This window comes from Prionailurus bengalensis, chromosome C1, assembly GCF_016509475.1.
Source record: "Prionailurus bengalensis isolate Pbe53 chromosome C1, Fcat_Pben_1.1_paternal_pri, whole genome shotgun sequence".
NCBI lineage: Eukaryota > Metazoa > Chordata > Mammalia > Carnivora > Felidae > Prionailurus > Prionailurus bengalensis.
This window is the reverse complement of record NC_057345.1, coordinates 78,147,847-78,174,542: the sequence shown is the minus strand read 5'-3', so window position 1 is coordinate 78,174,542 and position 26,696 is coordinate 78,147,847. Positions and strand designations below refer to the sequence as shown.

At 39.4% G+C, this 26,696-nt stretch overlaps 1 long non-coding RNA gene across 1 annotated transcript in view; it reads left to right on the top strand.

Annotated features, from left to right (window-relative positions):
- LOC122480768 overlaps positions 1-24,719 on the top strand; it is a 35,306-nt gene extending 10,587 nt beyond the window's left edge. Inside the window, exon 2 of the long non-coding RNA XR_006296657.1 lies at positions 24,488-24,719. This is a non-coding gene — a long non-coding RNA (uncharacterized LOC122480768). The remainder of the gene's footprint in view (positions 1-24,487) is intronic.
- The last annotated feature ends 1,977 nt before the right edge of the window (positions 24,720-26,696 follow it).

Here is a 26,696-nt window from a genome sequence, read left to right as displayed (position 1 = left end):
TCCTTTGCTGTGCAAAAGTTTTTTATTTGGGTGTAGTCCCCGGAATTTATTTTTGCTTTTGTTTCCCTTTCCTGAGGAGACATATCTAGAAAAATGTTGCAAAGGCACTGTCAAAGAGATTACTGCCTTTGTTTTTTGTTTTTTTTTTTTTGTTTTAATGTTTATTTATTTTTGAGAGAGAGAGAGAGAGAGAGAGAGAGCAGGTGAGGGGCAGAGAGAGAGGGAGACACAGAATGTGAAGCAGACTCCAGGCTCTGAGCTGTCAGCACAGAGCCTGATGCGGGGCTCAAACTCACAAACTGTGAGATCATGACCTGAGCCAAAGTTGGACACTTAACCACTAAGCCACCCAGGGGCCCCTGCCTCTGTTTTTTGTTTTTGTTTTTTTTTTTTTTTTAATGAGTTTTATGGGTTCAGTCTCAGATTTAAAGATCTAGTTCAGTTTATTTTGGTATTGGTTTTAATAACAATTCTATCTGATAAAGATATCTCACCAAGATACAAAGATTCAAATGGAAATACACTGTTGCCCGTACTTAGTAAGTCTTTTTTTTTTTTTTTAAGAGAGAGAGAGAGAGAGAGGATGCAAATGAGTGAGGGGCAGAGAGAGAAAGAAGCGGGGCTCACCTGAAGCAGGGCTCGGGGTCACCCAATGTGGGACTTGAACTCACGAACAGTGAGATCGTGACCTGAGCCGAAGTCAGATGCTTAATGACCGAGCCACCCAGGCACCATGTACTTACTAAGTCTTGATACTCATTTTTATAATTCATTACACAAATTTTTCAGTTTTTAAGACCTGGCTAGTAAATTTCTTTCTTTCCTGGTGTTAACCAATGTTTTTGTGAACCAGGAGATTTTGCATGTTTAGTATTTTTAGCAAATAGTTTCAAAACCTGTTGATGTTTTTAAACAAATCATAAATTACATCTCCAAGTCTTTTTACTGTCCAGGCAAGACTTTAGAGGTAACAGTTACATCATTTTGGGGAACAAAATTGCCAAACGATGGAGATAATTTTATAGATCAACTTTCAAAATGTTCTTTCCATAGCATGAGTTCTTAAAAAGCAGATATTTTCTTCTTCATTCTATAACTACTTGTTATATCTAATCAAGTGCCACAGTTTTTACCTGGAAAACTCATAATATACTTCTATTTATTAACACTGCTGTTTATTAATACTTCTGTTATAATACTGCTTCTGTTTATTATTATTTTCAGTTTGTGTCTTATTTGCAGAAACCTTTTAAAGTCAAACTATATAATGTGTAATTTTTCTGACAGCAACAACCAGTTCAACAACAACAGGGTTTCTAGTAATTTAATTCAATTCTGACACTGTCAGGAGTTAGCACAAACCCAGCAGGTTAAGGGCTCAGTCCCATACGACTGCCCGTACTTTAGATGCCACTCACAAACGGGGTACCCAGGCCATCCACACTTCTGCCCGTGGGGTTCCCATGACCCCTCCTTAAATGCATAATTTGCTAGAATGCCTCACAAAACTCAGAAAAATACTTTTCTTACATTTAGAGGTTTATTATGAAGGATACAACTCAGGAACAGCCAAATGGAAGACATGCACAGAGCAAGATAAGGGGTGGAGGTGAGGGGAGCCTGTGTGGAACTTCCATACCCTTCCTTGGCAGCCAACCTTCAGACCCTTCAGTGTGTGTTGACTGACAGGGAAGTTCCCTGTACCTTCTTGTTTAAGAGTTTTTATGGAATTCAATTTCTGGTCCCTCTGTCCCTACTTGGAGGTCGGGGATGGGGCTGCAAGTTCCAACCTTCTAATCACTGGTCTTTCTGGTGACCAGCTCACATTTTGAAGCAATCTGGGGGCCTTGTTAGCACAAACTCGGGTGTGGTCACAAAGGGTTTGTTTTGAATAACAAAGGCACTCCCATGCTTCTATCTGGAGATTCCAAGGGCTTTAGGAGCTCTGTGCCAGGACTGGGGAACAAAATTAAATACCTATATTTTATTATGCCACATAATATCCTATGTGACTCTTAAGCAGAGCCATGAAAATTGCAACTACAGTGTGCTTAAAATGAACGATTTTGTTCCTGTTAATACTCACTATTGAGTAAGGTTGCGACTATTAGCTCCCACTTACACTCCCAATATCTTGCTGTATCAGAGTTTCTAATTGCGAAGAACAGAGTCTACCTTAGCTAATTTAAGCAGGAAAAGGACCAGATATTAGGGAGCTCACAAAATTGTTGAGAAATCTAGACTCAAAGCTAAACCTCAGGAATACTCCACACCTGCTGTGGAACTAGCCTTAAATGAAAATTGCTGCTATCAACTGCCCCACTAAACTTTACTCAAGTTGCTCCTTCTGTCTTTCACGGTGACCTCTCTGCATCAGGAACTTGACCTTACAGTCCTCGCTACCCCCCCAAAGTTGGATGCCTCTGCCATCAACTGTGTCATCAAGGATAGACATTCCTTTCAGAGCCCAATTAATTTCCTTTCTTACTTACTCCTGAATCAATGAATCGAAGTCTGATGGTATCACTAACTGGCTGAGCCACTGCACATGCTGTGTGTTCAAGCGAGGTGAACGGCCTCATAATGTGGGAATTTCTACCCATGTGGAAAGGCTAATGAAAAAATGCTGGGCATCCATGAATACAACAAATGTCTACCTACATTCCTTAGTCTAGATACCTGTGTCATTGTGTATGTTAAATATTATAATAGTTTAGTTTCTTTTTTTGTTTGATTAAAAAGCAGATATGGAGCAAGGGACAGAAGCCCTGTTAGCTCCACCGCTGAGGAAACTCTTCAGGTATGTGGAATGTCTCTGCTGGGGCTGTGGGTCCCTCTGGCACCTTTGAGCCCCAACTGCCACAGCAGATGGCTGCAAAGGATTGAGGCCAAAATGAACTGTCCAAATAAAGAAGATACTTGCTGGTGCTAAAAGCTCTTGTTAAGATATTGAGAGGTCATGGCAATGCAGCAGGATCTCTTACTGAATAATCTGTGGGTCTAAACAAGTGAATAGAGGAGATGAAGCAGTATTAAGAAGATGTCTAAGAACTTAATAAAGTTGAAGACATTAACTATAATCCACACTAGTAATATGCAAGAAAAAGACAAATCAGAACTGCAATAAGAAAACTAAGGATTGTGTATGTTGCCGGAGAAACTTAACATTTACTTCAACACTTAAAATGAATGAGTACGAAGAATAAACGTTTAGGTTGCTAATACCTAGCAAAAGAAATGACCCTTGTATAAAAATGCAGCATTCCTAGGGGTGCCTGCTGACTCAGGAGAGCATGCAACTCTTGATCTCGGGGTTATAAGTTCAAGCCCCACCGTGGGTGTAGAGATTAGTTAATATTAAAGAAAAAAAGCAGCATTCCTAGGTTGGCATATAACTACACCAAATTCTTCCTCGATAAATCCTTGAAATAGCTCAACATGAAGGGCTTGCAAGCAAATCAGAATAAAATACATAATGTGACCAAAATATGGAAATGGCAGCAGTCATTTGAAAACCTGATGAGCAGCATCAGGAAAGAGATTTTCAATTGGAACGAAAAAACAAAGGGTTGAGAGACATCTCTCAAATGACTCCAGAATCTGTTTTGAGCCTCAGGAAAGATGATACATAATGACCCACAGTGGCATGAGCTTGAGAAGAACTTCCCCATTTCTGAGCTGCTTTTACATGGTTCCAAACTGTCATCAGAGTTGGTCTACTTACTGGACTAACTGAGTAACAGAAAAGCACAATCCCAATTAAACCTTCAACTTTATTTTTCTATTATGTTGATGATCTCTTAATCTCTCAACAGGAGCTTTAGCACCTCACTTATTTTATATAATTCTCTGACACTAGCGTTTATAAGGAGAAGGTGGCACCAAATACATAGTTAGTGGTCATGGGCCATATTCCTATTGAAACATAACTGAGAAGCAGAAATTTAAGCCGTTGTTAAGAGTGAACATGTAGAAAGCCCGGGTACTCACACTTCTGCCCAGCAGACTAAAATTTAGGGGTTTCCATGAAGCCCCTTGCCCCACCTCAAGTTTGATAATTCCCTAGAATGACTTAGCACAGAAAAAAACACCTTATTTATTATACTTACCAGCTCGTTATAAAGAATACAACTTGGGAAGAGCCAAACTGCAGGGTTGCATAGGGTGAGGTATTGGTGGGAGAGGTGAGTGTGTGTGCACAGACTTTCCATGCTGTCTTGAACAGGCCGCCCTCTGGGCCCATCATTGTGTTTACCAGCCTGGAAGCTCCCAGACCCCATCATCTAGGGGCTTTTATCTAGGTTTTGTTACACAGGCACAACTGATTAAATTATTGGCCATTAGTAATTGAATTCAGTCTCCTGACTCCTTTCCCCTCCCTGAAGACCAGGGAAGTGGGGCTAAATGTTCGAACTCTCTGGTTACCCAGTGGTTTATTTGACAGCTAGCCCCCCATCCTGGAACTAGCTAGGGGCTCCCACCTTGAATCATCTTGTTACCATAGAAAAGTTACTCATCGCTCTACAGATTTCAAGGGTTTTAGGACCTCTATGCCAGGAACTGGAACAAAGACCAAATATTTAATTTTTATTATACCACAATCTCATTTTAAAATTACAAAATTTGGGGTACTTGGGTGGCTCAGTTGGTTAAGCATCTGACTTCTCTGGTCATGATCTCACCGTTTGTGAGTCGGAGCCCCATGTCGGGCTCTGTGCTGTTAGCTTGGAGCCTGGAACCTGCTTCGGATTCTGTGCCTCTGCGCCCCCCCTCCCCCCCCCCATTTCAAAAAACAAATAAATAAACAAAATTTAAAAAAATAAAAAAATAAAAATACAAAATTTGCCACAGTTTTGTGAATGAAAGATTCTCCTCTAAGTTTTATCCTTCCTGTTAGATGTGGAAGTTAACAAATGGCTTGTGTAATAAAAAAAATTTACATATAGTGATTTGACTGTCTACCTTCCTACTGATGCACACATTTTTATCCGAGCAAAGTCCATTTTAAAAGCAAAATAATGATGGGGCACCTGGGCGGCTCAGTTGGTTAAGCATCTGACTTTGGCTCAGGTCATGATCTCACAGCTCAGTGAGTTCGAGCCTCATTGTGGGCTCTGTGCTGACAGCTCAGAGCCTGAAGCCTGCTTCAGGTTCTGTGTTTCCCTCTCTCTCTGCCCCTCCCCTGCTCACACTCTGTCTCTCTCTCTCTCCTTCAAAAAATAAGCATTAAAAATTAAAAACAAAAAAAAAGCAGAATGATGATTAACGTACCCACTTCAACTTTTCTTAAGAGAGAGTCCAAACAAAGCATCATAAATCCAGTGAAATTAAATTACCTCTGTATTTGGTTCCTGGTAAAATAAATACTTACATAAAATAAAATCCAATGAAATTAAAATACCTCTGTATTTGGTTCCTGGTAAAGTAAATACTTACATAAAATAAAATAAAATAAGAATGATGAATGAGGTTCTAGAACAGGCAAAAGGACGAAAAACAATCAGAAAAGTAGTGGCTTGGGAGGGGTGGGGGGTGGGGTGGGAAATGACCAGGAGGGGTATGAGGAAACCTTCTTAGGTAATGTTAATATTCTATATTTTGATAGAGTTTAGGGTGACACAAGCATATTACTTGTCAAAACTCTGAATGTTCACAAGATCTGAACATTTTATTGTATGTACATTTTATGTCAAAAGAAATTAAACTGAAAAATATTTGACACTAGTCAATTATACACAAGTTGAAGTATGTAGGGGGAAATGTACTGATTTCTCAAATTTACTTGGAAATGCATCAGAAAATTAGGTGGATTAATGGATCAATAGAGGAATGGATAGGTGATAAAACAAGTGTACAAAAATGTTAATGGTAAAATGGTAGATAGTGACATACTGGTACTCAAATTTATTTCATCTTTGCTATTTGTCTGAAAAAATTCATAATAAAGTACTGGGAAGAAATGGACACACACACAAAAGCAGAATGAATGTTTTTTATGCACAATAGTCAAAAGAAGTGCTTTAATTTTAACTAATGTCTTGCCATAATTGGTACTTGCCTAACAATTGTACATAATTTGTTTAAAGTGGAGAAGTGTATAAGATGCAATCTCAGAAGTAAAAGACAAAGCAATCGTACTTTCTAAGAAGGTAGACCTTATAAAATACAAAACCAATAGGTTAAAGAGCTCAAAAGATTAATTTTAGGCTTTGGGTCTATCACTAAGATGTTTTCCTCTTCCCTGCTTGATCTTTAAGGCTATTTATGTGACACTTATCTGACAAAGTTTTTTGGTTTTTTTTAACGTTTATTTATTTTTGAGACAGAGAGAGACTGAGCATGAATGGGGGAGGGTCAGAGAGAGGGAGACACAGAATCTGAAACAGGCTCCAGGCTCCGAGCTGTCAGCACAGAGCCCGACGCGGGGCTCGAACTCACGGACCGAGAGATCATGACCTGAGCCGAAGTAGGCCGCTTAACCGACTGAGCCACCCAGGCGCCCCATGACAAAGTTTTATATAACTAGCTGGGAATTAATTTCAGAGTAAACTGGGAATCTTGTGATTTAGAGAGGCATTTATTCTCTTTAGTAAAGACAGTTATTTTAATTTTTTTAAATTTTCTTTAATGTTTATTTTTGAGAGAGAGAGAGAGAGAGACAGAACATGAGTGGGGAAGAGGCAGAGGGAGAGGGAGACACAGAATTTGAAGCAGGCTCCAGGGTCCGAGCTGTCAGCACAGAGTCCCACATGAGGCTTGAACTCAGGAACTGTGAGATCATGACCTGAGCCGAAGTTGGATGCTTACCGGACTTAAGAGATACTGTATTTGTTTGCAAATACAAAGTACCATGGGCTGGATGATGGGAAACAACAGAAATATATTCTTCCATAATTCTGGAGGGTTGAAGTCTGAGATCGTGATGTTGGCAGGGACATGCTGCAGGGGAGAATCTACCCATGCCTTTCTCTTAGCTTCTGGTTTGCCAACAATCCTTGGCATTCCTTATCTTGTGGACAGTTCATCTTACATCTCAATTATGTCTGCAAAGACCTTATTTCCAAATAAGATGACATTTACAGATATGGGGATAGGGAGGTTAGGACTTGAATATACTTTTTGGGAATACAATTTAATCCACAACAAATACCAACAATAATAAGTAAAATTATTATTATTATATTATTTTCATGGATCAAGTCTTGGGCTTCTGCTCATTGCAGCCCATTTTTAAAACCCATTAGAAAGGAGCTGAAATGTCCGTGGATTTAAATTTCTGCTTAAAAAAATTTTTTTACAAGATTGCAAACTTTATGTAAAAAAAATTTTTTTAAAGATTACCAAATTCAGGAGTAGGCTTTTACTTGACACAAATTGGAAAAACTTTTTCTTGCTTTGTGCTGATTATAGATATAGGGGAGGAAAAATAATTTTCTCTGTACCTTCCTGGGTTCCTAGTTGAGACCCTTGTAATAAAAGATAAACAAAAACAGAAATTTATTAGCATATATGCCTCATGTATTTATGAAAGATACCCAGGGAAAAATGAGTAACTCTGAAGTGGCTTAGAATTTAGACTTAAATTTCATCTTAACAAGAAAAGAGGAGGGGGAAACATAGGCCCACTAGGGAAGAATAACTGATTTTTAGGAGAGGTGAATGAGCCCTTGGAAGAACAGATCTGAGGTATGACAGCTTGTGACAAAGTTTGTTAGGATTTGGTGTTGGCTTCTCATCTCCTGTGACAAGGGTCAATCCTCCCTGGTTGATGAAACTCCTGGGGAGGGGATTTGTGACAAGTGAATTCCTATTAGAGGATCTGTCTTTAGGCACATATGAGTTCAGAGAAAACTTTTCCCTGAATTTGCTGTTTCCAAGTACATACAATCAAAATAATCAGTGTACCAAAGGGGTATATTTTAGGGTGGTCTATTTTGCTACCCTTTATAGGATAAAGGGGGTGAACCTGAAAGAAGAGTGAAAAATAAGTTTGAATATAGTATACCGACTTATAATAAACATATATTAAAATTAGCACAAGTGAAAATAATCACATTAACAGTTAAAGGAGGAAAACAACACGATCTTATTAATAGATGCAAAAAAAAAAGCATTTGATATAATTCAATTTCCATTCATATATCAACTTTTAGTAAATAAGGAATAGAAGGTGTTATAGGCTGAATTGTATAACCCCCTTACCCTGCAAAATTTGTATGTGGATGTCCTAAACCTCAGTACCTCATAATGTGACTGTATTTAGATAGAGTCTTAAAAGAGGTGATTAAGTTAAAATGAGTCTGGGGTGCCTGGGTGGCTCAGTCGGTTAAGCGTCCAATTTCAGCTCGGGTCATGATCTCACAGTCCGTGAGTTCGAGCCCTGCATCGGACTCTGTCCTGACAGCCTGGAGCCTGCTTTGGATACTGTGTCTCCCTCTCTCTGCCCCTCCCCTGCTCATGCTCTGCCTCTCTCTGCCTCAAAAATAAATAAAAACATTAAACAAAATTTTTTAAGAAGTTAAAATGAGTCTGAAGAGAGCATATTGATGTAAACACTTTCTGAAAGTTTGGCGTTCTTTTCTTTTTTTTTTTTTTTTGTATTTTTTTTAATGTTTATTTGTTTTTGAGAGAGAGAGTGAGACAGAGCATGAGCAGGGAAGGGCCAGAGAGAGAGGGAGACACAGAACTGGAAGCAGGCTCCCGGCTCTGAGCTGTCAGCACAGAGCCCGACATGCGGCTCAAACCACAAATGGTGAGATCATGACCTGAGCCAAAGTCAGACACTTAACTGACTGAGCCACCCGGGCGCCCCATATTTTCTAAAATTGAAATTTCACATACTCTACAACCCAGCAATTGCACTCTTAGATAAATCCCCAAAAGAAACTCCAGCCCATCTACACCAAGAAACATGTAGAGAATGTTCCTAACAGTACAGTTAACAATAGCAGACACCAGGGAATAACTCATCTGCTGACAGGAGTGTGAATGAATAAACTGGCATATATACATACTGGCATATCATACAACAGATTCAGTGAAAAAATATATGCCCCAAAGCTTATGACATGGTACTCTTTGAAGAAAATCATAAACAACTAAAAAGTACTTTTAGGAAATATTTATCTTCTATCTGTTAAAACAAACCTATTAAGAAGAAAAGTAAGGAGGGGGCGCCTGGGTGGCCCAGTTGGTTAAGTGTCCGACTCTTGATTTCGGCTCAGGTCCTGATCTCACAGTTCAAGACATCGAGCCCCTGTCAGCTCCGTGTTGGGGATGGAGACTACTTAAGATTCTCTCTCTCCCTCTCCCTCTGCCCCACCCCTGTGCACGCTGTCTCTCTCTCTCTCTCTCTCTCTCTCTCTCTCTCTCTCTCTCTCTCTCAAAAAGAAAGAAAGGGATGCCTGGGTGGCTCAGTCAGTTGAGCGTCTGACTTCAGCTCAGGTTATGATCTCACAGTTTGTGGGTTCAGGCACCATGCTGGGCTCTGTGCTGACAGCTCAGAGCCTGGAGCCTGCTTCAGATTCTGTGTCTTACTCTCTCTCTGCCCCTCCTCCGGTCATACTCTGTCTCTCCCTGTCTCAAAAATAAACATTAAAAAAAATTTTAAAAAGAAAGAGAGAGAAAAGAAAGGCAATTATGGAGACAAGATTGAGGAGCAGGATTCCCCCTGGAGGGTGAGGTAGGGGGTAGGAAAAAAGGTGTGCACAGATAGACAAAGTTAAGTGGTAGGTTTTATGTTGGGGCTGGGTTCATGGATGTTTATTTGCCTTGTTAAAACTAACTAGTTAGTTTATTATTTAATAAAGGATGATCCAATGATGAGAGTATGTCATGAAACAAGGATTATTCTCAATCCAATTCTATGCACCTGACAGTCTTTAAATAATCAAAAATAGCGAAAATTTAGCTTATCATCCAAGGCTCTTCAGGTTTTCACCTACTTTTCCAGTTTTATTTCCCATTCATTCATTCATTTAATGTTGCCAAGGACCAGGGAGCAGCCCATAGACAAAGAGAAAGGTCCTCCATTTATAGAATATACCTTCAACAACTAGTACATTAAACATTTAGTGCTCTGTCAAAGTCCTTACTCTCTTCTTTATGTTTAAGATATTTGCCATACACATTCTCTCCTCACCATCAGACTCAGAGCAAGACCCAATGTGACCCAATGTCCCTTTCATTTTTTACATCTCTTGTAGTGACTAACACTATCTGCTTGGCAGGATTTCAATATTGTTTAATGAATGAAGATAACGGAAGAGTGGAGAAGTGAAAAGAAAAGAGAGAGGAAAGTGGACCCAAGTTAGCCTTGATTCTTGTCCTTCTCTGGGACGAATAAGATTTGGCTCTCAGCTCACTTTCCTCTCCTGCTTGGTATTCTCTCTCTCGCTCTCCCTCTCTCTCTGCCCCTCCCCTGCTCGTGCACGTGCACTCTCTCTCTCAAAATAAATAAATAAATGTTAACAAAATAACTAAGATAAAGGATACAGATGAACAGCCAGATGAAAGAGATGTGAAGGACAAGGTTTGTGGAAAGGGGCAGGGAAGATTCCATGCCCTCTCCAGGGACACTACTCCCCCAGCATTTCGTGTGTTCACCAATCTGGAAGCTCCCTGAACCTCGTAACTTGGGGATTTTTTTTTTTTTTGGAATCCTTATCCATAGGTATCATTGATGGTTAACTCCATTTTGAGCTCTTCTCTAGGAGAATGGGGGGTGGTCTGAAAATTCCAAGCTTCTAATCATGGCTTAGTCTTTCCAGTGACCAGCTTTCATCCAGAGTCACCTTCTTGGAAGAAGACAGTCCTATCACCCAGAAAATTACAAGGATTTAAGGAGCCCTATGTCAGGAAGCAGGGTCAAAGACCAAATACTAGAACAAAAGATGCTCCCAGTGCTCTTGTCACTTGTGAAATTAACAAGGGTTTTAGGAGCTCTGTGCCAGGAGCCAGTGGCAAAGACCAATAGATATTGTCTATTATCTTATGTCTAGTTGCTTTCCATCTATGTGACCATCTAGCTGCTATATCTGTATCCTTTTTCTAACCAGTATACTGGTCATGCTCTCCATGGTCCCATGAGGCTCCATTCCAACCTTCATGAATAATTTTGAGAATTCAATAAGCTCACTGTCATTTTCCTGGTGGTGATGTGCAAAAGCAATGGACTGAAACTCAAGAGCCTTTGTTCTAGGTCCAGATCTGCCACTAAGAGTATAGGATCTTGATATGATTTTCCTCTTTTATAAAACAAGAGCAATAGATTGAAGCATCTCCAATTTTTTTTTCTTTCTTACCGAGGTGTGTATGATTGACATATAACATTATGTTATTTTCAGGTACACAATATAATGATTCAATATTTGTATACAGATTCTCCTCAACTTATAATGGTATTATATCCTGATAAACTCATCCTAAGTTGAAAATATTGTAAGTCAAAAACATGATTAATACACCTAACCTACTAAACATCATAGCTAGCCTAGCCCACCTTAAATGTGCTCAGAACACTTAGGTCAGCCTACAGGTGGGCAAAATCACGTAACACAAAACCTATTTTATTCCTTCTTTTTTTAAAAAAATATTCATTTATTTTGGGGGGGGAGGGGCAGAGAGAGAGGGGACAGAGGATCTGAAGCAGGCTCCTTGCTGACAGCAGTAAGCCTGACATGAGGTTTGAACTCAAACCATCAGTCAGATGTTCAACCAATTGAGCCACCCAAACCTATTTTACAGTGTGTTAAATACCTTTTTAAAAAATTTAAAGAAATTTTTTTTATATTAGAGAGAGCGTGCATGCGTGAATGGGGGAGGGGCAGAGAGATGGGGAGACATAATCCAAAGCAGTCTCCAGGCTCTGAGCTGTCAGCACAGAGCCCAATGTGGGGCTTGAACTCATGCACCCTGAGATCATGACCTGAGCCAAAGTCGGTCGGTCAACAGACTGAGTCACCCAGGCACCTGAAATATCTGTTTTTTAAAGTTTATTTATTTTGAGAGAGAGAGCAGTGCACAAGTGGGGTGGGGGCAGAAGGAGAGGGAAAGAGAGAATCCCAAGCAAGCTCCACACTGTCTGCATGGAGCCGGCCGAGAGACTCAATCTCATTAACCATAAGATCGTGACCTGAGCTAAAATTGAGTCAGACGCTTAACTGACTGAGCCCCCCAGGCACCCTTATAAGTGTTAAATATCTTATGTAACTGATTTGAATACTGTACTAAAAGTGAAAACCCGGATAGTTGTATGGGTACAGTGTAGTTGTAGGTGTATTGGCTTTGTACCCTTGTGATTGTGTGGCTGAGTGGGAGCTTCGGCTCCCTGCCCAGCATCACGAGACAGCATTGTACTGCATATCGATAGCCTGGGAAAAGATCACAATTCAAAATTCAAAGTGTGCTTTCTACTGGATGCATATCACCTTTACACCATTGAAAAACTGTAAATCAAACCATTGTAAGTCGAGTATCATCTCTCTATTGCGAAATGATCACCACAATAAGTCTAGTTAACAACCATTACCATACATAGACACAGATTTTTTTTTTTCTTGTGATGTGTTTCTTCCAGTTCTAAAATTTTGTGAGTCTCTAATTCCAGGCAAAGCTTCTTGACTTTTTTGGATTCTGTCCTAGACCCAGGCCACCTCTCCTAGACCCTGCCCCCACCGTGTTCCCTGCCTCAGTTCCTGCAGCTCACAAAGCCCTTTCTCCCATGAACTGTGGCCTTGGCACCAGCTCCCCTTCAGCATTTATACATTGCTTTGTGTTGTCTTTTATGTGCATGCCTTTTATCTCCTTAGATGTCTTCTGAGTGCTTTTAAGGTCAGAGTCCTGTCTTGTGTGATCCAAACTGAACTTACTTACTGGACATTCAGTAAATATTTATTTTCTGCGTTGAAGAGTGTCTTCAGCATTTATGCACAATTGTTACCAAAGTTTTTTTTGTTTTTTTTTTTTTTTGAGGCAATCATGAGTAAAAATAACTCTGGCTTTCCTGACTTGACTTATTTCAGTGTAAAGATGTTATGCATTCTTCTTGTATCACCCTCCCTGTGAGTTCCCTTAAAAGAGCTGCTTGTATAAACGTTTTGAGAAATTTATGTTCTTACGGGAACCATTTCTCCCCAGGCATTCCATTAAACTTGTCTGTCAGGTTATTTGGTATTTTATTTTGTTTGTCAGAGGGTTACTCAGAATGATTAGGTCATTCCACTACTCATAACCCTCCAATGCCTTCCTATTGGACTCAGGGATCCCAATGCCAAATGTGAATTCCTAACCATGGCCTCTACCAACCTGGCATCCCTACCACCCCCTTATTCTCTGCTCCACTGGCCTTGCTGTTCTTCAGTCATGTCAAACTTACACCATTTTCAGGATTTTGTACCTTCTGTTCCATCGGAGTCAAATACTCTTGCCTCCCAAATTTTAGCATTTTTCTCCTTCACTTCCTTTAGGTTTCCTTTTTTTTTTAATGTTTATTTTATTTATTTTGAGAGTGTGAGCACGAGCAGGGGAGGAGCAGAGGGAGAGAGAGAGAAATAGAGAGAGAGAGAGAGAGAGAGAGAGAGAGAGAGAGAGAGAGAGAGAGAGAATCCCAAGCAGGCTCCATGCTGTCAGCGCAGAGCCTGAAGCCAGACTCGATCCCGTGAACCATGAGATCATGACCTGAGTCAAAATCAAGAGTTGAACACTTAATTGACTGAGCCACCCAGGTGCCCCCACTCACTTTAGGTTTCCTATTGAGAGGCTTTTCCTGATAATGGTATCTGAAGTGGAACGTGTACTGCCTTGCCAGTCACTCTCTATTACCCCTACTCTGTTTCTTCTCATACAACTCGTTATCAACTAACATATTTTATATTTATCCGTTGATTGCCTCTGCCACTATGATGTAAGCTCGCTTAAAAGCAGGAACTTTGTTTCATTGCCTGCTGTAGCCCTGGCACAAGGCAGCACCTGATAACTACTCTCATGTTAAATGATTATATGCTGGGGTAAAAAAAACCCCAGATCTGACATGGAAAAAAATGTGGTGTTAGGCAGGTTATAAATTTTAGTTCGAATAGATTAATGTTTTGTAATTATGTTTCTGATGATTATTTTTTCTGCTCCATCGGTGATAAAACATAGAGTCAGAAAAAGTTGATGGGAGATTTGATAAGTTGAGTGGATTGGGTCAAAGTTTCTAAAAATATTAACAAGGTTTATATCTTTAATTTGATCTTAATACCAGGAGCAAAATTAAAAATAACTTCATGTGGCCACTAGGTGGCAGGGTATGCATATATACTTTGCAAATGGAGGCTCTTTTTTTTTTTTTTTCCCTCAGGTTCACCTTTTGGGAGCAGTAATATTAATTACTTGAGGAATACTTTATAGTAGCAAAATACTTTCACAAACAATATCTCATGATGCCCCTGTGAAGTAGGCACGACAGATATTTTTCTGTTTATTATATATTTATTTATTTTTAATTTTTAATATTTATTTTTGAGAGAGAGAGAGAGGGAGAGGGTGAGCAGGGGCAGGGCAGAGAGAGGGAGACACAGAATCTGAAGCAGGCTTCAGGCTCTGAGCTGTCAGCACAGAGCTGGATGTGGAGCTCAAACTCACAAACTGTGAGATCATGACGTGAGCCGGTCAGACGCTTAACCGACTGAGCTGCTCAGGTGCCCCTCTGTTTATTTTTAATCTGTTTTCTTTTTCAAGCAGAGAAACTGAGGCTCGAGTTTAAGGGATTTATCCAAGTAAAGAAGCCAAAACTGGAGCTAGAACTAGAACCCATGTCCTGGGCCTTGTAGTCCAGGCCTCTTTCCACAGTTTCACTCAAATTGAGGGAAATGACCTTCCTGGAAATTTGCTAGTCAGTCTAAATTTCCCATGGTGAAAGAGTCTGAAAATATAAATCCATTTTAGCTTTTAAAAAGGAAACAAGCCAGGGGTTCAGCTGGTGGAGCATGTGACTCTTCGTCTCGGGGTTGTGAGCACAAGCCCCATGTGGGGTGTAGAGATTACTTAAAAATAAAATCTTAAAAAAAAAAAAAAGTAAACAAACCATAAATGCTTTCCAACCTCCCCTTTTGGCTTGGGATTGATCCTGAAATGCATCTTTTTGCATCTTCCCAAACTTCAAAGTATGTTCAGGGGGAAAAATAGTTTGAGTTATGAAGCTTACACACTATGTCTGCAGACAGAGTCAGTGGGTAGCAGGGTGCCTCGTCACATGACTTCTCGTGCCTGACTCTTGGAAGTTTCTGCCTCTTAAATGGCTGAGTGCTTTCGGGTGTGTTTTCTGTGAAGAGCTGGCGTGTGCGATTCACATTAGTATTAATGAGAACCGCACATGCACTGAGCCCTGGATGGATCTGGAAGACCACTAGAGTGGAATAGCAGAAACTATCACTTCAATTCATCCAATGATTGTTCTTAAGTTTTCTAAGTTGCTAAATTTTCTGTCAGTATGTTTTTAGCTTACACTTTTATTGGCAGAAACGTGATTTGACAATGTTCACTTTATTAATTGTACCTTGCTGCAGTGTGGTGTGGCGTATTAGAGACAATTTAGGCTTGGGGGCTCAAGTCTTGGGTGTGATCCTTGTTTACCTGCTCACTTGGTTGTGAGAGCTTCAGCAAGTGATTCAGCCCCCCTGAACTTCACTGAACTTTCACTTGTGTGAAAAATAATATAATAATACCTGCCTCACAGAGTTGGTACGGAGGTGAAATAAGATGATTATGGAAACGTTTATAAACTAAAATCCCTGTAGGGGTGCCTGGCTGGATCAGTCAGTGGAGCATGCAATTCTTGATCTCAAGGTTTTAAGTTCGAGCCTTGTGTTGGGTGTAGAGATTACTTAAAAATAATAAGATCTTTGGGGCCGCCTGGCTCAGCCAGTTAAGTATCTGACTCTTGATTTGGGCTCAGGTCATGGTCTCACAGTTCCTGAGATTGAGCCCCGTGTCAGGCTGTGTGCTGACAGCATGGGGCCTGCTTGGGATTCTCTTCCCCTCTCTTTGCCCATCCCCTACTTGAATGCACTCTCTCTCTCTCTCTCTCTCTCAAAAATAAATAAACATTTAAAAATAAATAAATAAAATCTTAAATTATAAAACCTCTGTATGTAAAGTGACTGTTATTATCACAACATATTATCACATGTTATTATCACATGGGAAAGCTTGTTTTTTTTTTAAGTTGGAGGTCATGGGCTTTGTCATTACCTGCTGTTGACCTTGGGTTACTTTATTTAAATTGCCAAGCCTTCATTTTCATGCTGGAAAAAAAAAAAAATGAAGTAACCAGCAACTCATTTAGTGAGGGCTTTCTCAGTTCCTGGCACTCTTCTGAGTTCCTTATATAATAACTAAATCTCTATAGCCACTTCTGAAGCAAATTTGTTAAATAAATTGATTGATTATTAAAATTTTGTCATTTTAGCACTAAAGGAGGCTTTACATAATATGGTCTAACCCCTTATTTTACACATAAAATAAACTGAGAGGTGAGGTAAAGTGCCCCGGGTCACATGGCTACTTGTGGACAGAACTGAGACTAGAAAATAGTCCCAGCTGGTTTCTGGGACATTGCATTGTCTCAGTTCCTATAATGTCGTTCAAAGAAGCATAAAACAGAGTTACTCTTACACCTTTTAGTCCAGTTGGAGGCAAAGGTGAGAATCACTTAGAACAGTTTGTGCCACAAAGTAGCCAGAAGAAAACAGAGGTGGGAGAGAATAACATAGGTGGAGGTGATGTCAAGAAGGCTTCCTGGAGGAGGAGAGATTTCAAATGGTCTAGAAAAACAACCAAGATGTAGTAAACAAAAGGAGGGAGTAGACATTCCTGAAGGAGAAAATGGCATGAATCAAAGTGGGAAGATAAGACAGAATATGTAGAAGCTGGGGCTTCCCACTGAGAGTGGCCCATGAGCAGCATAAGTGGTAGGTGGTGACTAGAGGCCAGGGACCTGGAATGCCAGGCAAGTTTTGTTCTTAGTTCTATAAGCAATGGGAACCATTAATTAATCAGCTCAATCATTTGTTTAACAAATTACATATTGGGCGTCCACCATGTACTTAGCCAATCACTGGATATATAGTGCTGAGTAAGAAGGGCTTGGTTCCTACCTCTGAGGCGTGCAGTGCCAAGAGATGGCGACTAAACTGCTAAATGAATTCCAAGTGGAGAAATGCTAAGGGGTCACGGATAGGGTGCTGTGTTAGAGGGTAGCCGAGAACACCTTACGCTGGGTATGGAAGCAGGCACTGGATAATGCCACATTTTGTACTAAGTGCAAAGGGAGTTCTAAGTGCTTTGGAAGTTTCTAAGCATGTGAGTGATATGGTCTGATTTATATATTTAAAAAGCTGCTCTATAGGGAATGAACTCTGAGGAGAGGGCCAAGAGTAGAAGAAGCCAGAGACCAATGGCTAGGCAGCTATTGCAGAAATTCTCAAGAGACACAAAATACCTTTAGTGGGGGTCATGGCAATAAAGCAGTGGAGCATAGCATCTTCATAGCAATGAGGAGAGATGGCTGAGAGATAAAAATTGAAGATGCATTCTCCAGGACTTATGGATGAATTGGCTGTGAGGGGTAATGGAGAATGTATTGGATTGAGTGGTGGCCCCCCCAAAGATATATGACCCCCCCTCAGATTCCTCTCATCTCTGCCATAGCCTGGAAACTCACTGTCAGACTTCCTTCCCTCTCCCCCTGGTGTACTGCTGATAGAATCTAAGCTGGCAGACTCTTTTCCAGAATGAGTAGAAAAGTGGAAGAAACCCCAGTGACACAGCAGATGGCTTTACTCTATGATGAGAGAAAATCTATCGCATGGAATTTCCAGCATTTTAAGGGATGAAGTTTCTACTTTCTCCAAGGTGATTGTTACATTTACTGGCCGGTTGATATTACCTTCTCTTGTCTCCGCTGCTCCCATCCTCAGTTTAGCAGCAGACCCCCTGTGACTCTCCTACAACAGAAACAGTACAAGAGATCCCCACACCTAGCCCCACTGCCCCAGACCCTCCTGCGAGCTCTGCTGCCAGAGTGAGGATTTCAGCATGCAAGCACACTTCTCACCCTTCAGTGTCCTTGGAGAAAAAACCATAAAGCTTTCCTTGATCTAACAATTGCCTGTGTTTCTGAGTTCATCTCCTCTTCCATCCGTATCAGCTTTGCATGTGAGATTCGGTGGCACTGACATTTCTCCAGCTCCCCGGGCACCCTCCTCACTGCTCCCTGAGTCTGGAATACTTTCTTTTCCCCCATATTCTCACTTTATTAGGGAAGCTAATAATACACCCACTTTATTAGGGAAGCTATCCTGACATCTCTCTCTTCCCACTACATCAAATCCCCTATTTTCAGCCTTATGGCGCTGTATACTGTTTCTGCCTAGTCCTTATGATAGTTGTAAGTGTGTATATACTTTTAGGGTGTGTGTGTGTGTGTGTGTGTAGTGTACATATATGAATATAGTGTACATATAGTTACCTATCAGTGTCCACTTATGAACATCAGTTCCCACACCCAACAGAAGAAGACACATTCTACATTCTTTCAGGCCCCAGGAGAAATGGTGTTGCTTTTGTGATATGCCTGTCAGCATACAGAGCCAACCCTCACCCGACACTCACACCTTAATAATATGCATGGTTATTTGGCAGTGTGTTTGGCTTCCCTAGAAGAAGAAAGATGATAACCAAACTCAGTTACTTCAAATAAAAAGGAGAACACGGGGGCAAAGCTTGATAGAATTACCAAAAAACATTAATCTAGGAGAAGAGTCAATAACATGTCTCAAACATAGTTCTTTTGAATATTAAATCTCCAAATAAATGACTCTAGTCTTCAGAGTGATGAAAATATGGTGTACATCTGTACATTTGTTTTCTCATGGTTTGTGTTTAATTATCCACAAAGAAAAATAATTCACAAAATATTTCATGTTCTTCTCTTTTAACTGCCAAAATAGGAACTTCTGAGGCTGACAGAATTGGTTGCGATCCCTTTGAAAGTTTTATTAATGTAGACAGAGTATGTTTTTAATCTTTTGTATTTTGATCACGAAAATGTATTTTCTATGATTTGTTCATGCTTGCTTCTACCATATTTTAAGTAAACAAGGAGTCAGCAGTTTTGCTTTGTAAAACATATTGGGCTTTTTTTAAATGCAGAGCTAAGATGATTAATGAACAAACTAAATATTAAATCAGAGGACTCTACTTTGTCTAGGACGGAAAGGAAGTCTTCAGATTCTTTGAGAGATTAGTATCTACATTCATTTAATATAAACATCAGAGACATTCCACTGTGAGCATATTTCTTTCCTGTAAAAAATAATGCTGTATGGATGCTGTGTTTTCTGGGTATTTGTAGATGTAGAAATATAAATAAATGAAAGTGCTTACTTTTTGGTTTCAATTGATATTTTGGGTGGGCAGTTGAAACTTAAAGCAACAAGTGTTTTTAGTAGAGTACGAAACATATTAGTACTCTCAAACTAGTACTATTAGTTTTAAACATAAAAGTGTGCATGAGAAAATATTGAATACTGCAGCTAATCTTTCATCATAATTGTCGTTGTTATTCATATTTTTCAAAGCTTCATTCCAGTTTCACAGATCTCATTGTTTGGGGTGTGTTCGAAGTGTTTGGAGCATAAACAGCTGGCTGCTTATCAGTAGATGCCTGAACAGAAAAACAAGATGTCTTCTCTTTGAGATGAATCTGTGAGAAGAGTTTATCTCAAACAAAATAGAATTTTGGGGTTAACAGTCTCAAAGTTGACATACAGTTTTACTGCAATGCCCAAACAAGAAGGTGCTTTAGCAAAAATAGAGGTCAAAACATTTTATTGAAATAAGGTAATCTCTTTTTTTTTAATAAAAAAGTTTATTTTTTTTATGCTCTGTCTCTCTCTGTCCCAAAAATAAATAAAAAAAAAAAAAAAACGTTGAAAAAAAAAATTTTTAAAAAGGGGCGCCTGGGTGGCGCAGTCAGTTAAGCGTCTGACTTCAGCCAGGTCACGATCTCGCGGTCCGTGAGTTCGAGCCCCGCGTCAGGCTCTGGGCTGATGGTCAGAGCCTGGAGCCTGTTTCCGATGCTGTGTCTCCCTCTCTCTCTGCCCCTCCCCCGTTCATGCTCTGTCTCTCTCTGTCCCCCAAAAAAAACAAAAAAACAAAAAACAAAAAACAAAACAAAACAAAAGTTGAAAAAAAAAAGTTTATTTTTTAATTAGTGATTTTGACCTTGTAGAGTTAAAGCCTCAGATCCTCATTTTTTTTTCTTGTTATTGTTAAAATTGCACTATAATCTATACAAAACAAACAAAAAAACCCTAGTACTTGACTGGATCCTGCTTGTGTTACCAGATTTTACAGAGACGTGAACCCTCTTGCCTAACATGTCTATCATTTAAGGGTTGAAAAGAATGCTTAGTAATGGGAAGTTGCCCAACAACTTGTAAACATCAGGTGATCTGAGATAGGAGCCCTGACTGCATGTCATAAAGAACCATTTTCCATCATCCTTTTGTTCACTACCTGAGCAAGTATTATAGGGCTTCCCACATACCAGGCACAGTTCAACATGTTGAGGACACAGAAGTGAGCTAAAGAGATGGTTTTGGGTAGCTTTTATGTTGGTAGGTGGAAGTGAAATGCTTAACATTTAACCACATCTTAATCTAAGGATAAATAACATGCTATCAAAATGCTCTTGAGATCATTATAGATTGAGTCCAAGAACACCTATAGAATAAATATATCATGATATATTATTTTTCTTGATTTAAAAAAGTAGGAAAGTTCATCACGTTAGCTCATAGTTTACTGTATACAAGTGATTGCTTTCTCTATGATTAAATCTATATACATCTCCATAGAAAATTCTGCTTTTCTCTGTAGGAGAGCCAAAGAGTTTAAGATTACTCAGCTAGCTAGTGGCAGAGCTGGTAACAGATTTTGCTGTTTTATTTGCTATCCCTTGATCTAATTAGTCACTTTATCTTCAATTTAGAACCTTGCCAGAGCGATCTGTTCTGGATTGGAGAGTGAGAACTGACATTTATAAAGTATTTGCTATGAGCCAGTACTTGACATATATGGAGAGGCAGGTCTTATCAGACATAATTCACAAAAGAGAAGACTTTTCTGAACAGATAAATAAACAATAAGTAACAAGACTGAAGTTTGGACATAGTTCCTCAGCTTTCCTCTGTGCCAGGCTACAGCTGAGTGAAAACCATACATCTCTTTACATTTAGATTGCCTTTTGAATCCAAAGTAGGGATAATAATCAACATTTAAATTCATGTCTGACAACAAGTTCTAATGATAATTGACATGTAATAGCACTTATTGTGCTGGGTACTTTATATGGAGTGTGTCATTTCATCTTCACGGCAATAATCACTAACCCCCAATTATGGCTGAGGAAACTGAGCTTCAGAGAGATTCAGTGGCCTGTGGTCACAGAATTAGCAGAGCCAGGACTCAAACTTGACATTGTTGTTGGGCTAGAGCCCAGACTTCTAACCTATTTTTTCAATGAATGTCACCAAAAGGAAGTGGTGAGGGGGAGCGGCAAATGAGGGAACACTGCTTAATCTAGGACAACATCCCACATGATCAGAGAACCTCTTCCCTAGTAGCCAGGTCCCTAGTAGGATGCACACCGAAGTGGGCTGTCCCTCTCTTTCCCCTTGGATTCATTGATCTAACTCAAGGGGACCTAAAGGAGGGAAACTTTGGGGTACCGGTAGCTCTGTTGGTTGAGCGTCTGACTCTTGCTTTGGGCTCAGGTCGTGATCCATCCCAAGGTCATAGCATCGAGCCCCAAGTGGGCTCTGCACTGAGCATGGAGCCTGCTTGGGATTCTCTCTCTCCCTCTGCCCCTCTCCTGCTTGTGCTCTCTCTCTCTCTTAAAAAAATAATATCCCTTAAAGAAAGAAAAAAACAAAAAAGAAAGGAAATTTCAGCTGGAGACTTGCTGATTTGCTGTTGTAAGTTGGGGCAGATGGGGTGAGGGTCTGCAGTGGGTTTACCTGGGAGGTAACAGAAAGCAGTAGTTCTCTGCTTGAGCCATGAGCATTTCCTGAAGGCGCCAGTGAAAGAACAGAATGCTTTCCTCATACTCATTCAGCAAAATAGGGGTTGGCAGCATAAATGCTGGCTAAAAATGCATGTTGGGAACAGTATCTTCCCTTTTTTGGGAACTTTTTGGGGCTTTTAGTCATTCACTTAAGGAATGCTATCTGAACACCTAGGCATAAGTGGCTGTATGCTGGACAAAGTGGGGGACCCGAAGGCATACTTTAAGGGACATATGTAAGTGAAAAGAGAGAGCTACAACAGAGTGAATCTTAATCCAAATCTAAATGGATTGAAAAATCTGAATCAAAAATGGAAGAGTTTACAATGAAATTAGAATGTTAAGGAAAGAAACTCCATAATTCAAACACAGATCTAACATGGAATTATACAGAGTAGAATAAATATCTGTCTTAATTGTATTGAGTGAATAAGCTGTCCAGTCTACCTTTCACATTTGGTTGTATAGACATCATGACTAAAGGCTGGTGGTGTTACACTATACCCTATTTAGGTAAATTGAAATGGTACAGATAAGGTACCAAAACTGTCAGGATAGAAGTTAGGAAATAGTTTTTTTTTAAGTTTTTATTTATTTTTGAGAGAGAGCACAAGCAGGGGAGCAGCAGAGAGAGAAAGACACATAGAATCCGAAGCAGGCTCCAGTCTCTGATCTCTCAGCACAGAGTCCAACGCGGGGCTCAAACTCACGAGCCATGAGATCATGACCTGAGCAAAAGTCAGATGTTTAACCGACTAAGCCACCCAGGCATTTCCTAACTTAGTAATTATTCCTAACTTAGTAATATTTCCTAACTTAGTAAATATTTAGAGAATAGTTGAGGAAAAATTAGATTTTCATAAAGTGATACTAGTAACTTACCATGTATGATAGGGTGTACAGTGTCCGTTGACCTTCAAAAGGGCTCTGGAGATAAACCAAAAAAAAAAAAAAAAAAAAGAAAAGTCTTGATGTTCAGCTTACGAGTTGCAAAAGCTTCCTCACTGCGATATTTCATTTCTGGGATGCCAGTTTATTACATATTAATTAGTAAGTTGATGTTTGGATGTGATACCTTCCATATGGGATTTTTAATGTAATATGTTGGTGATTTAGGGAGACACTGTGCACTAGATTGATAATAAGGCATCAAATTTTGGGTGTGTCACTCTTGGGAGGGTGTCTTCAGATGGCTCATCTCATTCTTTTTCATGTTTCCATTGCAAAGGGTGGCTGTTTTTTCAAACCTCTTCCCCATATTCTGTGACTATTCCCTATTTGGATTGTATCAGAGAGTTTATATATATATAGCATGGATTTCTTTTTGATTTTTAGAAAATTTGTATTATGGGGCTTATGTAAATATTTTCCTTTTTTTCCTCCCTGATCATAAACTTGCCCTCACTCCTGGATTTGGAATGTAACCAAGCTGAAAGATGAGATCATGTTTGTAGAGCAGAGTGAGGTCTCAGCAAGAATCTTCTAATTTGAAAGGCATCAGTATTTTATGAACTTGCTTACTAAAATGCTGGGGAATGAAATCAGGAGTTTAAAAGTTATTTTCATCAATGGGGCTAAACAAAGAAAATAGAGTTTTCCTTTTTGCACTTTGTATTCACAGTAACTTATTTTCCCTTGCAAAAAGAATTGTACTGTTTCACTTAGAAAAATGGACTCAACGGTCATCTGCTAATGCAAGTAATGCTAATGTCTTCTTTTTGTTTTATTTTTGGTATTATGTAAATCGGTTATAGAATGGTAACTCTTTTGTTCTTATTTTGAAGTTCGCAAAATTTTAGACTATTATTTATTAATATCCCAATGTCCTTTTTTTATATGGAGGAATATTTCCTTTGTTTCTTTTTCATTAATTGTATGTGATTATTATTTATTAATAGTATTATTTGCTTTTGCAATATGGAAAAATAATTTCCTTTTTTTCCATGTAATCACACACATACTATACTGCTTAGGATACAGAACACATGAGGATAACAAGTTCTTTTTTTTTTTTTTTTTTTTTTTTTGCAGATGTTTACCACATGTGGAGCTTAGCATGAAGCTAAGTCATGAGTCAAGCATGTCCCATCCCAATGCCCTTTGAAACATTTTTATGTGGTTCCATGAAATAGTGTATATTTTAATAGATGCCATGATGGCCTTGCTCAGGTCCTTGTTTTCAGACAATCCAATTCAGACTATCTGCTGTGGGTATCTCTTGCTTTACCATCCTCCTTTGTCAGGAATCAGATCTTGATTTTCTTTTGGGAATCTCCTCTCCCCAGGCCATGTGGTCCCAGTCAGACGACCGCAGTGCCCCACCTACTCTGAACTAATAAGAATCTTCTCTAAGATTTGTTTCTCTCTGATCTATAGCTGCCAGGAGAGAGAGGAGCTCCTTTTACTCTGTGCTGTCAAGCTGAAAGAACCACATAAGCCTGCAGCTTATGGTCCTAACCCCAGGCTTCATGGAAGAAGCTCTCTGCAGAATGATGCCAACACACGGAGGGAGCCAGAGGTCTGGCAACATTTACCACCATCTGAAGCTAAACCAACCCTTCAACTTTCCAGTTGCTGGAGCCAATACATTCCCTTTTTCTTAAGCTAATTTGAGTGTCATTTCTATCACTTTCAACCAAAAGAGCTTTGAATATTGCTTTCCATCTAGAGGTGAGAATGATCAACTCAGTACAAGCAAAAGTAACTCGTCAACAGTTGTGAGTAATAGAAAATCTTATCAAAATTTCTTTTGGAAAAGTATTAAGTTTTTGTTGGTTTGGAATACTAAATTTAGAAAGCTCAAATAACTAACATTTTCCTGTACCCTAGAGACAAGTGTTAAGTAAACTGACCCTAAGGATTATTCAAATATGTAATTCTAAGTTATGTCAGAGTGTCGTTATAGATTCAGCTTAATCACCTGTATCTTCAGCCTTAATAGGATTATTCCATAGGAATTGATGCCAAGAGAAATGATCGGAAGGCTCTGTGCTAATAACAGTTACAATGTATTGGCACATTCTATGTGCCAGGCAGTGTGCAAAGCCTGTCATTGTTTTACATTTAATTCTCACAGAAATTCTAAAAGGTAGATGTTACTATTTCCCTTTTACAGATAAGGAATCAGGGTCAGCAGTATGCCCAAGTTCACACAGCCAGCAAGTAGGAGAACCAACATGTAAGCCTGTATCTTTCTAATTTCAAAACATAGGCTTTTACCACTGTTCTCTCTTTAAGTTTCCAAACTTCGTAAGAATTCATTCAATTATCAAAATTTCCAGCATATTTTGGAGAGATTCCTGGCTCCTAGTGGATATATCTGTATCCATATACAATTATATAATATGTAATATATGTACTTCCCAGTAGATATTTCTTATGAACTTATAAATATATGTATATGAATATATGCATGCTTTTTATACCTACTATGAGCCAAGTTTAAGAATTTATAATTCACCTGAGAGTCCTATTTCAAACCTCTTATGGGTAAATCACAATTTGCCATCAGCAATTCAATATCTGAATTTTATTTATTTTTATTTTTTATTTTATTTTATCTTAGTATTGATTGATTGTATGATATCTGAATTTTAAATTCTTTCTCTTATGAGAGAAAGAGGCCTAGGCTGGCATAGAAAAAAAAAAGTGAACTAACCAATCCGTTAGACTTTTAGCAGAACCTGGGGTTGCTGTTGTTTCCAGAATTGCACAAACCCTCAGTAATTTTGGAAGCCTTGGAAGGCATCTCTGCTGATCTATGAGATTCTAGGCATAGCAGGCAGGAAGGGAGTGGAAAGCATGGCACTGGTCCTCATCTACAAACTTCTTCTTTCATAAGCCAAGTCTCTTGTGTGGGTGTGGGCTGCTGACCCCTGTCATCTGGATGTGTGACAATAACTTGTTTTCATGTTGACTCTTCATAACCGGGAGCTGTATTGGCATTGCATGTTTGCTTTAACTTCCCACACAGAGACTAAGTCCAAAATGTAATTAATTGAGCCCTTATTTGAAAAAAGAAAAAAAAATGTTCTGTGTATTTAGAGACCCCAAAATGATGTGAAAAAATATTTTCAAAACTAAACTAATCCAAATAGAACTATGTTTTCTCATGGAGGAGTGAAAAGAGTTAGGGATTTGGAGAGAGAACACCTGGCTTTGAGTTTCAGCTAACCACTCATATATATGGTTTTGGACAGATAATTTGTACCTCAGTTTTTCTTTTTCTTTTTTTTTAAAGTTTATTTTGAGAGAGAGAGAGAGAGAAAGAGAGAGAGAGAGAGCATGAGCAGGGGGAGGGGCAGAGAAAGAGGGAGAGAGAGAATCTAAGCAGGCTCTGCACTGACAGCACAGAGCCCAACCCGGGGCTCAAATTCACAAACCATGAGATCATGACCTGAGCCAAAATCAAGAGTCGGACACTTAACTGACTGAGCCACTCAGGCACCCCAGTACTTTGTAAGTTTTAAAGCACTAATATTATAATAGGCCCTCCTACTATTGATAGGAAAACTTCTTAGAAATCTCTCAAGTATCAGAGAAACACACACCATTCATTCTGATATGTTTATTTCCATAGAATTTC